At 44.7% G+C, this 13,418-nt stretch overlaps 1 pseudogene; it reads left to right on the top strand.

The window, feature by feature from the left end:
• Positions 1–10,654: 10,654 nt before the first annotated feature.
• On the top strand, positions 10,655–12,987 carry LOC115357874 (THAP domain-containing protein 6-like; annotated as a pseudogene).
• Positions 12,988–13,418: the final 431 nt, after the last annotated feature.

Raw genomic sequence — 13,418 nt, 5'->3', positions numbered from 1 at the left:
ACGCACCTCGAGACTGGAGGTGATTCTTATTAAGTGCAAGCGATCTTCATCCGTGGCTTGGGGGAGTCGGCCAGCGTGGTACTCAACATCTTGTAGGTAGGCGTGAACATCATGGCCTCCCAACGGGCTGGGCGTGAAGGTGTTGATGTTCCTGGCCACCTTATCCAAGTCCTTAAGAGCAGCGCCTGGCTGGCGCACAAGTCTTGGTGCTGCGGATGGACTATAGGAATAATCATTGTCAGGCCTCTTTGGCAGTCTAGGCTTAGACGAAGGAGGCAAAGATCTGTACCGCCGGTTGACGAGGTCCGTCTCTTCTTCCTCGGACCTGGCTGCGTCAAGTATGTTCCCAGGAAGCTCTTGCTCCCTACTGAGACTAGAGGTGCTATGCCTCTCTTGTCGTACACTGTAGGAGTGCTGTAGCTCCTGTTTCATTGTCTCAATTCCTTTCTGATCAGACTTGCGGCTTTCCTGGGCGTTTTTGAAGTCCATCTTTATTGTGGACAGCGCTTGTTCCAGGTCGCGAGTCTGCCTCTTAGTGTCATCCAGGTGACCTTCCAGTGCTTTGATTCGGCACCTGCTATCTTTCACTTTCTCTTCAGCCTTGAGCAGGAGTTCCTCCAGCCGGGCAGTGTCTTTCCCATGGGCTTCGGGTTTCTGCTGGCCCATGGTGCTTTGGAGGTCATGCAGATCTTTTTGGAGTTTGATGTTTCCCTCCTGGAGTTCTAGGATCTGCTTGTCCTTGCCTTCTTGGATGAGCTTGGAGTCTTCCAACTGGGCTTTCAGGTAACTCTCACGTTGCAGTGCTTCCTCCCTTTCTTGCTGAAAACACGTAGTCAATGCTTGTGACTCTTCTGTGAGCCGCTTGACTTCCTGTTGGTACAGGGCTGCGTTTTGCTGGGCCTCTCGTTTCAACTCGGCCACTTCGCTTTGGCTAAGCTTAACCTGGGCTAACAGACTATGAACCAGGGTGCTCAGGACCTTGGACAGTTCTTTACTTCCATAGCTCTGTTTAGGTGGGTTAGCCCGGACTTCAGTGAAGTTATCCTCCAGTCGCTTGGACGAGGCTGACTTCAACTTAGTGGCGTAGTCTGGAGTTATGATTGACTGATTGATTGATTGCTTGATTATAATTTTGAACCAGGGACAAAGTACGATAGACACTAACCCAAAAGGGAGAGAGGCACTGTACCAGGTTATAGCTATAAAGCTAAATTCAACCCATAGTCCCTGGACAATTAAATATACAATCGTTAAAATAGTGTGAACTAGAAGACGGATGCTGTGGGTCATGGCTGTCATCCAAACTTCCAGATCGTCCAAGCCGGTGGGAGTGCTAGCAGAGGCGTCCATCTTGACAGTTGGTTAGATCAGTGAGAGGGGGTGTGTGAGGTGTCTGGTGTATGGATCTATTATCAGTCTATCTCACCTTGCAAGTACTGATAATGAAAAATGTTGTGGAGTTAGCTTTTAGGAAACTGGTTTATAGAAAAACCAATAAACCAACCACAACCACAATTTTATTTAGGGACACGGCTAACCTCACTCACTGGGTGCTGATTCATTAACCCTTTTGGCTGGGTTTAACAATGGTCGCTTGTGTTCAGTTTGCACTGGGAGTCATTAGGCCTCAACATGCAAAACAGGAAGGAAGGGTCAGTACATGAAAACCTAACAGCTGAGGCTGAATAAGCCTGATTACCACTTATCTTCGGCTGGCTAACAGCAGTGAGCTGCACTAGCCTAGCCTCCAAGTAGCTTAGATTAAACAAAGCAATGATTTAACTGAACTTAGCCTAGCCCTCAATTAGCTTTGGCTAACAAAACAATGGCTTAGCTGAACTAGCTTAGCCCGCTATTAGCTTTGGCTAACCAAACAATGGCTTAGCTGCAATAGCTTAGCTTCCAATTAGCTTAGGCTAACAAGACAAAGTCTATTCTGCACTAGCCTAGCTTCCTATTAGCTTAGCCTCTACAATAGCCTCGCCTCCAATTGGCTTCTGGCTAACAAAAATGGCGTCGCATGAAACTGCGCATGCGCCAAAAATGTTTACCCAGAAGGGGAAGGAGCCGTCTGGTGACGTCACTATATTTGCATGAGTAGGTGGGCACTCCTATGCAGAGGGGTACCGACACTACTGAGCTTACAATTCAACATGGGACAGCGGTCGAGCCGCTATTAAGCATTCAAAGCTTTACAAAGCAAGAAGCAGGGTTTGACACACACGAGTTGGAGCTCGTGGTCCGGTAGATTTTGATTTTACCGGCATGCACAATTTAGATGAGCGGTCTGCGCTGTGATACTCAGCAATCTTTAATGCAGAGCAAAACAGCCTATATGGCCTGTGGCTTCTTTACCACAATGTTACTGTATGTAGGTTTGCACCTAAACATACGCAGTCGTCCTTTTAAAACCGTTTTGGGTTTGACGACGCGGCTCCCACACAAGCAATTATATCCTAGCCTCTCTGTCCGGCTATATGGTGCTTATAACACGGGTAACTGTCTAACGTCCAGCGCTATACAGAAACTACCACTGGTTAATTACTCCAGTGGTAACGGGAGCAATCAGCTCAGCTAAAGTAGGTTAGAGAGTCGTAACGCTACTGCTGGCTGACACAGGTACCAAGCAGACGTTGGAAACGGGGAATACGCCCGAGTCCGTCTGAACAATAATGCGCACAAATACTTAAGACTAGACCTTACGTCTGTCCAAGTTTAATTACGGCCGTTACACAAACCCACACGGTCGCTAGAGACCCTGGGTTGACAACTCACAAAAACACAGATCTGAAATTTCACCGCTAGCAGACATCTCCACTAGAGGGGCAAATTGGACCAGTTATCAGTCCCTTATTCTCCTTCTGTATGCTGCAAGGCCCGATACAGTTTTGTCTGATTAACAGTAGCACAGCAATAAAGGGTAATTCACTTCAAACAGCTCGCAATTGTAGCGGCAACGCTTATAGTGAATTTATGAGTGGAAACTTGATTTAATCTGCCCGCATTCTCCACCAATATATGTAGGATTACTCGCTTGGTTTGACTATCATAAAACAATGGGGAAATTATAAGAACAACCTATTCAACACTTTGAAAGTGATGATCAGTTTATCACGGCAACTTGGCCGGAGGAAAGACGTAATAATGACCGATGAAACTACGTTTCTGGTGATCAGGCAGAAAAGCAGTTCAAATCGGAAATATTACAACCTTAAAAATGATAGTCTATGCCTGGAAATAATCAGATCAAAATAAAAAGGGCAGTCGGATCTTTTCCGAATAGGGATCAAGAATTCCACTCATAAAAACCACTCAACAACGAACGTGACTTTAACACACTTTATTACTACAACTACTGATTATGTACAACTAACTATGGTAGATGAAATATATACATAGTTACAGCAGACAACACAAACAGACAAACAAACGATGAGGCATGTAATGAATGGACAAAATGGTAAGGAAACATGAGATGGGTAAAACAGACGGCGGCTAAAATATGGCACAAAACAGATTTCGCATTGGTGCAAAATGAACCAATGTGTACCCAGAGAGTGAGCCCTGACTGTTTCTATCGCCAATTTGGACATGCGGCGTGTAAGCCAATAAAAGTTAAAAAGACCGCACCAGAGTCTAAGCAACTAGAGGGTGAGGTTACTTGCTTGAGCCTGGAAGCAGGTCTTGCCGGAGTTTTGAAGTTCGCGGTGTTGACAGCGGAGCGGACCAGCTGGTTGCAGCAGGAGACAGGAGAGGACAGCGGCGTGCGGAGCTGGAGCTAAGGCTCGGGATGGATGAAACGCTCGCTGGAAGGGAGTCACGCAGGAGAAGCTCTCTGCGGGTGCGTTGGTCTTAGAAGCTCTCCCTGCGGAGGCTTGGCGCTGAGACGCTCGGAGTTCTGATGGTCTAAGCTCTCATGTCATGGTGTAAGCTCTCGGTGAGAGGCTCTGATGGTAAAAGCTCTCCGTGAGAGGCTCGGAGGGTATCAGCTCTCAGCGAGAAGCTGTGATGGTAAAAGCTCTCATTGTGTGGAGCTTCGATGGTATGAGCTCTCGATGGAAAAAGCTCTGATTCTCTCTTGGGAACACACTGGTTTTAACCCTTTCAGCCCCTCCCCAGGCGGTGATCTTTGGCCAATCACGGTTACCGACGGTCATAAGACGGTCATAAATTTCAAAGGGTAAACCCCCTTGTCTCAACTTCCTGGCCAAAAGGGAGACCGCCTTGAGAAGAGTCGAAAGACCAGAATTAGATGAAATATTCCTCTACTTGATTTCATATCAATCTGTCCGAGGAATTCTGAAAATCACCTGAGAATTGGTTTTCTTACACCCTGCGAAGCAAAATGACACCAAACATGACATGACAAATCACAACGGGGTCACATCTACCTTTGCTTGTACACTCAAGTTGATAAAACTTAACTCCTGTAACAAGCTTGACCTTTGTCATTGATATTAAATGCATGTTTGGCAACCCTTATTGCCTACAGTCCATTTTGGTGCATTAAAGTTCACTTTTCTCAGGTGCCACCAACGTCCTATGAGACTCAGGATGTGTTGTTCAGATGTTTTGTCTGGTTTCAAGGCCCCCCCCAACTCCAGTCATTAGGGTAAATGAATGATCGTGGTGTGACAACAAAGGGGCTTTGAAAACCACATTCCTGAGACAGACGGTTCGTTATCAGGAGGATGCTGAATCTCCTGTGAGGGTATTCTTTGACCCAGTCACATGTAAACCAATGACTGACCACGTCATTGATCTACTCCAGAAGTCCTATTGGGGAGAAGCATGTGGTCCCGTGATTAGTCCTTGAGGAGGTGAGACCACACTGTTTATTCGTATGTTGCTCCAGTTGGTCAGGGGTGACAAACAGGATGCCTTTATTACCCTAAACTGGCAAAGGTTGCTGCGGTCAAACGGCAGGCATGCCATTTGATGGTGTCTGTCTCCAAGCCTGGAAACCTGGATCCTACACTAATATAATATCTTTTTAATATTCATATTTACCTTACACCTTCTGCTGTTTCCTTACGGTTTGGCTTAGCAGACAGCACAGCCATCTTATCCACAGGGCCTGGCTTCACACCCTATTAAAGTAGGCAAGCTATAGTTTAGAAAATATCAAAAAGTGTTTAATTGCAGTAGACTGGGTAAAGACACCCTTTTCCTTGACTTGCCAAAGTTCTGGGCTTGTGCCATTGCTGTTCTCCCTCAGTACAGCTGAGCACTGGGGGAATCACTGGCACCTTCAGCTGTGAGTAAGTTGCTAATTGGAACAGCAAAGCTACATTGTGGTTGCATACCGCTGCTCCAGCCACACATGTGCAGTTGTGATCCACCAGCTCCACAGGAGTGCAATCTTTCAGTACCATATGCAAAAGTAAAATCTCAGTGAATACTTAATTTAACATGTTTAATAGACTACGTGCGTAACTGAAGTCCAGCTTCAGTGCTTGTTGGAGGAAGCACACACATCGGTTTCCTGTTGAAATAATATTGGTTGAAGTGATTAATCAGCTGTGCTACCTGAGATTAATCACTTCATCCAATTGTGTTTCAACAGGAAACTGGTGTGTGTGCTTCCAGGAAATACTGAAGCTGGACTACATGCATGTAGTCCATTCAGGGTGTCTTCAGCCCTGCTTTCCAATACCCATACTACCATACTATTTAGTAGGGAAAAACAAGAATTAGTATGTCCCAATACATAGTATGTCAGATCCAGTATGCCAGGATATACCACTACACACTACCAGGATGGTCTGCTACATCTGGTCTGATTTCGCAGTATGGATTTCAGCATGCTGCTCTGGCCATTCTGACCCACAATACTTTGCGCAGCGGACGTTACGTTGCACTGACTGAGTTGCGTGTGCAAGCCACGTCCACATACGGATGACAACAAAACGCACATATTGCACAAAACTTGCTCAGTGACAGTAGAAGCGACCGGAAGACAGAAGATCAGAAATATGACAGACGACAGTGCAGTATGAAACAGCACCGGCATTTTGACAACAACATTCAAATGTGGCGCTACGGACGGCGGCGGAAGGGAGCAAGAGGGTCGGACTTCAGGGATGATGTATGTAGTGTGTCCCAATAGGATGCATTCGTATGCATATTTCATACTAAACTATATATTTTGTAAGGGCAGCTGCAGTACATATTAAAAGTAAAAAGTATAAGTATGTGATTTGGAACGCAGGGCTGGTATCAGTAAGGTAAGTTAAAATGGGTATAGGCTCTATGCACACTCTGCACTACTTCCTGACTACTTCCTGGAAAACCCATCTTTGATTCCTGTCCCATACTATTGGATTAAGTGAATAATCAGGTGTGCGGTACACCTTGGGCACACCCAGCGCACACCTGATTATTCACTTAATCTAATAGTATGGGACAGGATGGGTCTTCCTGTCAGGAAGCAGTGGAGAGTGTGCATAGAGCCTATCGCATTTAACCATGAATGTTATTTTTCTCCACAGGGCTTTAGACAGGTACCCACTAGATTAATGGCTGCAAACACTAGCCACTCTTTCAGCATACAGATTCAAGAGCTACAATTTTGTTTTTATTATGTTGTGAATGTGTATGACAGTGACACTAACTGAATCCACAGGAACTTGGTTTAATATAGTAACAAACTTAGCCTATATAGCAGGGGTCGGGAACCTTTTTGACTCAGAGAGCCATAAAAGCACAATTTTTGGAAATTTGTTTCAGTGAGAGCCATATAATATATTTTAAGACTGAATTCAATTAAATGTGAGCATAACAAGCGTCTTAATTTATTCTTTTAAATAATGTTGTTATAATACTCACCATTAATGCGACTTCTGGTGCTGCATGGATTTGCTGATGGTTTTGTAGTCTGGTTGGTACTTGGTGAGGTTAAGCTTCACGCAGGCATTGAGGCTTTCATCCGTTAAACGTGATCGTAGGTTGGACTTGATGTTTTTGAGATGTGAAAATGACTGCTCACATGAATACGTCGATCCAAACATTGTCAATACAGCAATACTCACACGCCTCAGTGTATGGTATGTGACTGGAAGCGCGTTCCAAGTTTTGAGAATCAGCTCGTCTTCGGGTTGAAGTTTATTCATTTCTGTCCACATGTGCTTGCTCGCCAACTCCGCTTTCTGTCGTGCAATTCTTTCCAACTCTTCATTCAGTGACTTGAACTTATTCACCCACATCTCTGAGGCCTTCAGGTCAGCCACTTCTGCTTCAAAATCTCTCAGGGAGACATCAGGAATGCAACTCAGGTCGGCTGTGTTCAGTGAACACTCGTTTGGATGGGTGGTGAACTTAAAAAGACCGGAGTGCTCACGAAATTCTCCAAAGCGCGCTTTGAACGACTGGAGGAGACTGGATGTGAAGCCAGCTAGCTGGTGGAGATCAAAGTTTTGAGTGGGCTCACTTGCTGTGCATGCATCTGTAAACTCTCTCAGTTTTTCAAAATGTAGTAAGCGACCTGTTTCAAGGTCCTTGATGAAGAGCTCCAGCTTGTTTTCAAAAGCAAACACAGCGTGTTGAAGGGATAACACTATTTCCAACGCCTTGCATTTTCACGTTGAGCTGGTTCAGATGTTCGGTAATATCCACGAGATAGTAGAACTTGAGAAGCCACTCAGTTTTCGCTAGCTCAGGATGCTCGATGCCTTTCATTTCAAGGAAAGTCCGGATTTCGTTCAGGCAAGCCGCAAAACGGCTGAGCACCTTCCCTCTTGACAACCAGCGCACATTGCTGTGCAAAAGCAGACCGTGAAAGTTATTTCCAACTTCATCCAGCAGTGCTTTAAACTGGCGATCATTTAAGGCTCGGGCAACAATAAAGTTGATCACACGAATGACCAGCGACATCACTTCGCCAAGCTGCCCGTCACACATCTGAGCACAAAGTGCCTCCTGATGTAGAATGCAATGGAAACTTAGGATGGGTCTTTTTTCATGTTCACGGAGAAGTGCCACAAATCCTTTGTTTTTCCCCACCATACACGGAGCACCATCAGTACACACTGAGAGAAGTTTATCCATAGGCAGTTTTTTTTCATGAGCGAACTCCATGAAAGATTGGAATAAATCCTCACCTCTTGTGGACCCTTTTATTGGCAGAACAGCCAGAATTTCTTCGCGCAGTGTGTCACCAGCAGCATATCTTGCAATCACACTGAACTGCGCCAAATGAGTTACGTCTGTGGACTCATCCAAAGCCAGGGAAAAAAACGGCGCTGTATTTATGTCCTTCACTTGAGTTTCTTCCACTTGGTTTGCCATGATGATGGTACGATCATGAACAGTTCTTGCCGACAGAGGCATGTCTTGTATCCGTTTGATTATCTTGTCTTTGTTCGAAAGATCATCAAAAAGTTCATTGGCTACATCCAGCATGAACGTTTTAGCATACTCGCCGTCTGTGAATGGTTTTCCGTTCTTCACTATTGCTAAAGATCCAGCAAAACTAGCGGAATTATAGTCACCTTGCCGAGTCCAGAGGCGGAGTTGCTGCTGGCTAGCTTGCACCTGGCTCAGTAGCTCTTGGCACGCTTTCTTCCTGCTGTCTCCCGCAGGGTATTTCAATGCAAAGGCGGCATGGCGTGTGTCGAAGTGCCGCTTTACATTCAACCGTTTCATCGATGCAATTTTGTCATTGCAAATTAGGCATACCGCAGAACCTGCTCTCTCCACAAAGGCAAATTCTTCAGTCCATTCGTCCTGAAATGTACGATACTCGTCATCTTTTTTTCTTTTCGCCATCTTCTCCGTCGAAGGGTTAGCTTTGAGCTAATGACCGAGCCAACTGATGCAAAAGGGGGCGTGTACCTGTGCACCCAGCAACGGCCCAGTAACGGCCAACGTAGGCTATTATCATCCAATTAAAATAATAGACAATCGCTCATGCAACTGCAACTCTGAACAAGACATGAGCAGTAGAAAATCGATGGATGGATTTAAACAAACGATAATATTTTAAAACCCGAAATCTGCGAGCCAGATGTTATCATCAAAAGAGCCACATCTGGCTCGCGAGCCATAGGTTCCCGACCCCTGCTATATAGTAACAAGCTTAGCCTATTTAGTAGCAATCTTGAATCCCCATCCTACACTCAAACTATGCGGTTTCTCCGACTTCCTCATGGATCTGTAGCACAATGCCCTGACCCTCACTTCGCTGGTGCCCTGATCTTTCTTAGAAACTGAGAGAGGGACAGAAAGTTAACATTAGTATACAGTAGGCTAAGCATTTGTTAGTAAGAAACACAATACTAGAAACTAACGTGAGTTGCCGACATGGTTTGCTTATGATGTTCATGATATAGCTAATAAGCACCAGATATAGTCAGCTAATTTGCTGCTATATACAAAAACGAGATTCATTTTACACAACAAACGTTAGAGTGTGATTCGCCTGGTGCTAACCATAGACATACACTACTCACAAAAAGTTAGGGACAGGTTGCAACAGAGATACAGAGAGACTGGAAGAGTCACAGAAAGGCATAGAAGTGGACGTCCTTTGCCCACATCCCACACTGATGACCGCTTCATTGTGAACAGTGCCCTGCGGAACCGGATGATGAATGCCACTCAACTCCAGGTACGTTTAAGGAAGGTGAGAGGCACCCAAGTGTCACGTCAGACCATTCAAAACCGTTTACATCAGCATGGTCTGCGTGCTAGACGACCTGCAAGGGTACCTGACCACACCACCAGGCACAGGTGTCATCGTCTTGCATGGGCCAGGGAGCATTTACGCTGGACGAGGGACCAGTGGGCCTCAGTGCTGTTCTCTGATGAAAGCCGATTCATGTTGAGCAGAAATGATGGCCGCCAACGATGTTGGAGACGTCAAGCAGAGCCCTATGCATCAGCCACTGTTGTCACCAGACGAGCCTTTGCTGGTGGTGTTACTGTGTGGGCAGTTGTGTCTAGTCAGTACAGAACTGCCCTACACTTTGTGAATGGTACAGTGACAAGCCCATACTACCTGAATAACATCATTAATCCAGTCATTGTGCCCCTGCATGAACAACACAGGCCTAATTTCATCTTCATGGACGACAATGCTCCAGCTCATCGAGGTCGTATCATTAGGGAATGGCTGCTGGAGACTGGGGTACCTCAAATGGAGTGGCCTGCACTTTCTCCAGACCTGAATCCCATAGAAAACCTATGGGATCAGCTGAGTCGCCGTGTAGAGGCTGGAGCTCTGTACCCCAGAACCTCAATGTCCTGAGGGCCGCCCTTCAAGAAGAGTGGGATGCCATGCCTCAGCAGACAATAAGTCGACTTGTGAACAGCATGAGACGTCGTTGTCAAGCTGTAATTGATGCTCAAGGGCACATGACAAGTTATTGACACTGACATTTTTTGTTGTGGTATACCCACCACTGTTGTTGGCTTTTGTTTCAAGAAATTGTTTGAGATGAGGAAATCACCAGTGTTTGCTTCTACTTAAATGCCCTACTTTCATGATATAATATCACTGTAGCTTGAATTTTTTACATTTTCCGTAAATTTCACCTGAAAGCCAAATATCTCTAACTTTTTGTGAGTAGTGTATATACGTAGACGCCGCGTTGACTGTGGAGGGACGTGCCTTACGTACCACCATCTTGGTACAGGGCTAGCAGAGGCGGGAGTTATGTACACCTTTGGAGGTAAGAGGTACTCCACAATCTTAAAGTAGAATTATTCACTGAATATTCGACCGATTTCCAAACGGTTTGATTTGTTAAAAACGTCTCACGTGTAGCTATGACACAGGATGCTTGGATGTTTTAAAAATGACGGTTTTAGGAATAATATCGAGTGAGCCGGTTGTTAAATAGTGAAATAAACCTCAACAGGACGGACGGATTGAATTTCTCGGCTCCGCATCCGGATTCTTTCCATAATATAACCAGCTCACTTTACGTTATCTCACACAGCTGCTTACTGGTGAAATAACTAATTTGAGACCTTATTTTGGTTAAAATGCAATGTTATTTCATCTATAAACTGCCTGTGGTCTGGAAAAAACAGACCTTGGACTGCAGTGATTGACCAGTTAGAAGATTAATGACAGATATTGGATGTATTTAATATGTATATGTATTGTGTACTTATTGTGAACCTTATTGTGAAGGATGACAATTCTTTTTTGTTGTAGGCAATTCTTTACATCTCTGGCTACTTTTCTCACATTTTTTAGGTTTCCCAAAGACAGTAGTCTCAAAAGGGAAAGGGAACTGGCAGTGAAAAGGGAAGGTTTTGTGGCTCCTCAGAGGTCCTTGCTCTGCAGTGAGCACTTTAAGGCAGATGATTTTGACAGGACAGGGCAGATTGTCCGGCTTAGACATGGAGTCAAACCATCTGTCTTTAACTTCCCATCTCATTTACAAAAGGTCTGTGTGCTATATGGCTAAAGAATTCATTCATTCATTCGTTTATGTCTATGATTCATATGTTTGTGTAAGAATAACAACTTAATGCCACACATTTCTAAACTTTTTTTTCTGTCTGCATGTGACGCTTAAAACTTTTTAAAATTTTGTATTATTTTTCTTACATTTTAGCAAGTACCATCAAGGACCACACAACCTTCAAGGAAAGCTGAAGAGAGCCTACCAGTGGCCTGCCAGCATTTCCATGAAGTTGACCCTCAGTCTAATGTTGTAAGTATTTGCATGTAATATTTCTCAAACACATAAGAACATCAAGGCCCTGGTCAAATTAAAACCTCTATCGCAGTTGCTCTCTGCCACTCATTTTAGACACACTCAAATACACATGAACATACATTAAAACATGCTGTAGTTGTTGAATATGTGTCCCTGACACTAAGACACTCATACCCAAGGCGCCAACAGTGGGATTGAGGGATGAGATTAAGAATGTGGGCCAACTGCATCTGTGAGTGATGAGTTTGAAAAATCACTCAATATTTTCATCTCTCTTTCCACCAGGACCACAATTATGCTTTGCCTGCTTCTCCCACTGCTCTAAAGACCAGACTTGGTGAAGCTCTGGCTAGAGTGGAGAGTCTGGAGCGCAAGGACAGGAACAGCATGATCGGGAGCGAAGGGAAAAGAAAAATATGCTCGCTCTTCTTGATTTGAGGGAGAAGAACCTCATAAATGAAGAGCTGAAAGACTTCTATTGGGGTAAAATGGAAATACTAATTTGAATGTTTTATATAGGTAATGTTTACACTCTGTGTTAGACTCCTCCTTCCTTATTATTTAAAGGGGTCTTACTAATTAGTTTGTGCTAATTTAATTTCAGATCTTCAGGTAGACCTCTTGGCTAAAAAGGGCCATGAGTACACCAGACAGCAGAGAGAATTTGCCCTCACATTACACCTTCATGTATATACTTACATATACTTACCTGAGAGTCTCAACATCTTCCTCTCCCGCATCCCCATACATTGCAGCGGTATTCTTCATGTTGCCTAATTGTTAAATACATTAACCACTTTAGTCCTACAGAGTATGTTTTGTGACAAACAGTGAAAATTACCAATCTAAAAGCTCACATCAAATCATCTGCAAAGGAAGCAGGGTCTGTGCAACCAGTTGCAGTTGGTTTGGTGGCACGGCCCATCATGATGTTTAGTCCCTGCCATGCTTCCCTCACATTCCCCGATGTTAATTTCTCCTCTACTTTTTTCCTATAGTTGTTTTTTGCAAGGGCAGATTGCCTCCTGAACTCCTTCTCCAGCTCTTTCACCTTCTGCTTGTCCCCCTGAAGAAATGCTCTTTTCTTCTGGGTTAGGCAGTGTTTCATGTCTTTGTTGAACCATTTTTTATTGTTAGGGTAGATGGTTATTTTTTTTGGTAGGAGTGACAGTGTCCTCACAAAATGACATATATGAGGTCAGTACTTCTGTCAAAGAATTCAAATCCCCACCACAATCACTGAAAAACAGGTCCCAGTCTGTGAGCTCAAAGCAACCTCTGAGTGTCTCAGTTGCTTCATTGTTCCAGATGTTGATAGTTTTTGTTATTGTTTCACCTGTTTTGAGTTGTGATTTGTATTTGGGTAGCAGCAGGATGACGTTGTGGTCTGACCGACCGAGGGGGGGGCGTGGCTTCGATACATATGCGTTTGGGATATTTCCATAACATTGGACCCGTATTTTGTTCATTCTGGTGGGAGTAGTGATGTATTGCTCCAGGTCTGGCAGCTGTGATGAGACATCACAGCGGTTAAAAAGTCCCAGGAAAAATACAGGCTGAGCTTTGGTCTGGTTGACTGCTCTGTGATGCCTGTCAGCTATCCGCTCTGCCGCCGTGTTAAAATCCGGTCCAGGGACATATGCTAAAATCACAGTCAGCTGGGAGAACTCTCGCCCCCAATCGATTTCCTAATTCTCGCTGTGTCCCGGTCAAAGTGAATGATGTTGAAGCCGTCCAGTTGCAGGT

The sequence above is a fragment of the Myripristis murdjan genome, chromosome 4, assembly GCF_902150065.1.
Source record: "Myripristis murdjan chromosome 4, fMyrMur1.1, whole genome shotgun sequence".
Classification (NCBI taxonomy): Eukaryota; Metazoa; Chordata; class Actinopteri; order Holocentriformes; family Holocentridae; genus Myripristis; species Myripristis murdjan.
This window is presented reverse-complemented; position numbering and strand designations above follow the sequence as displayed.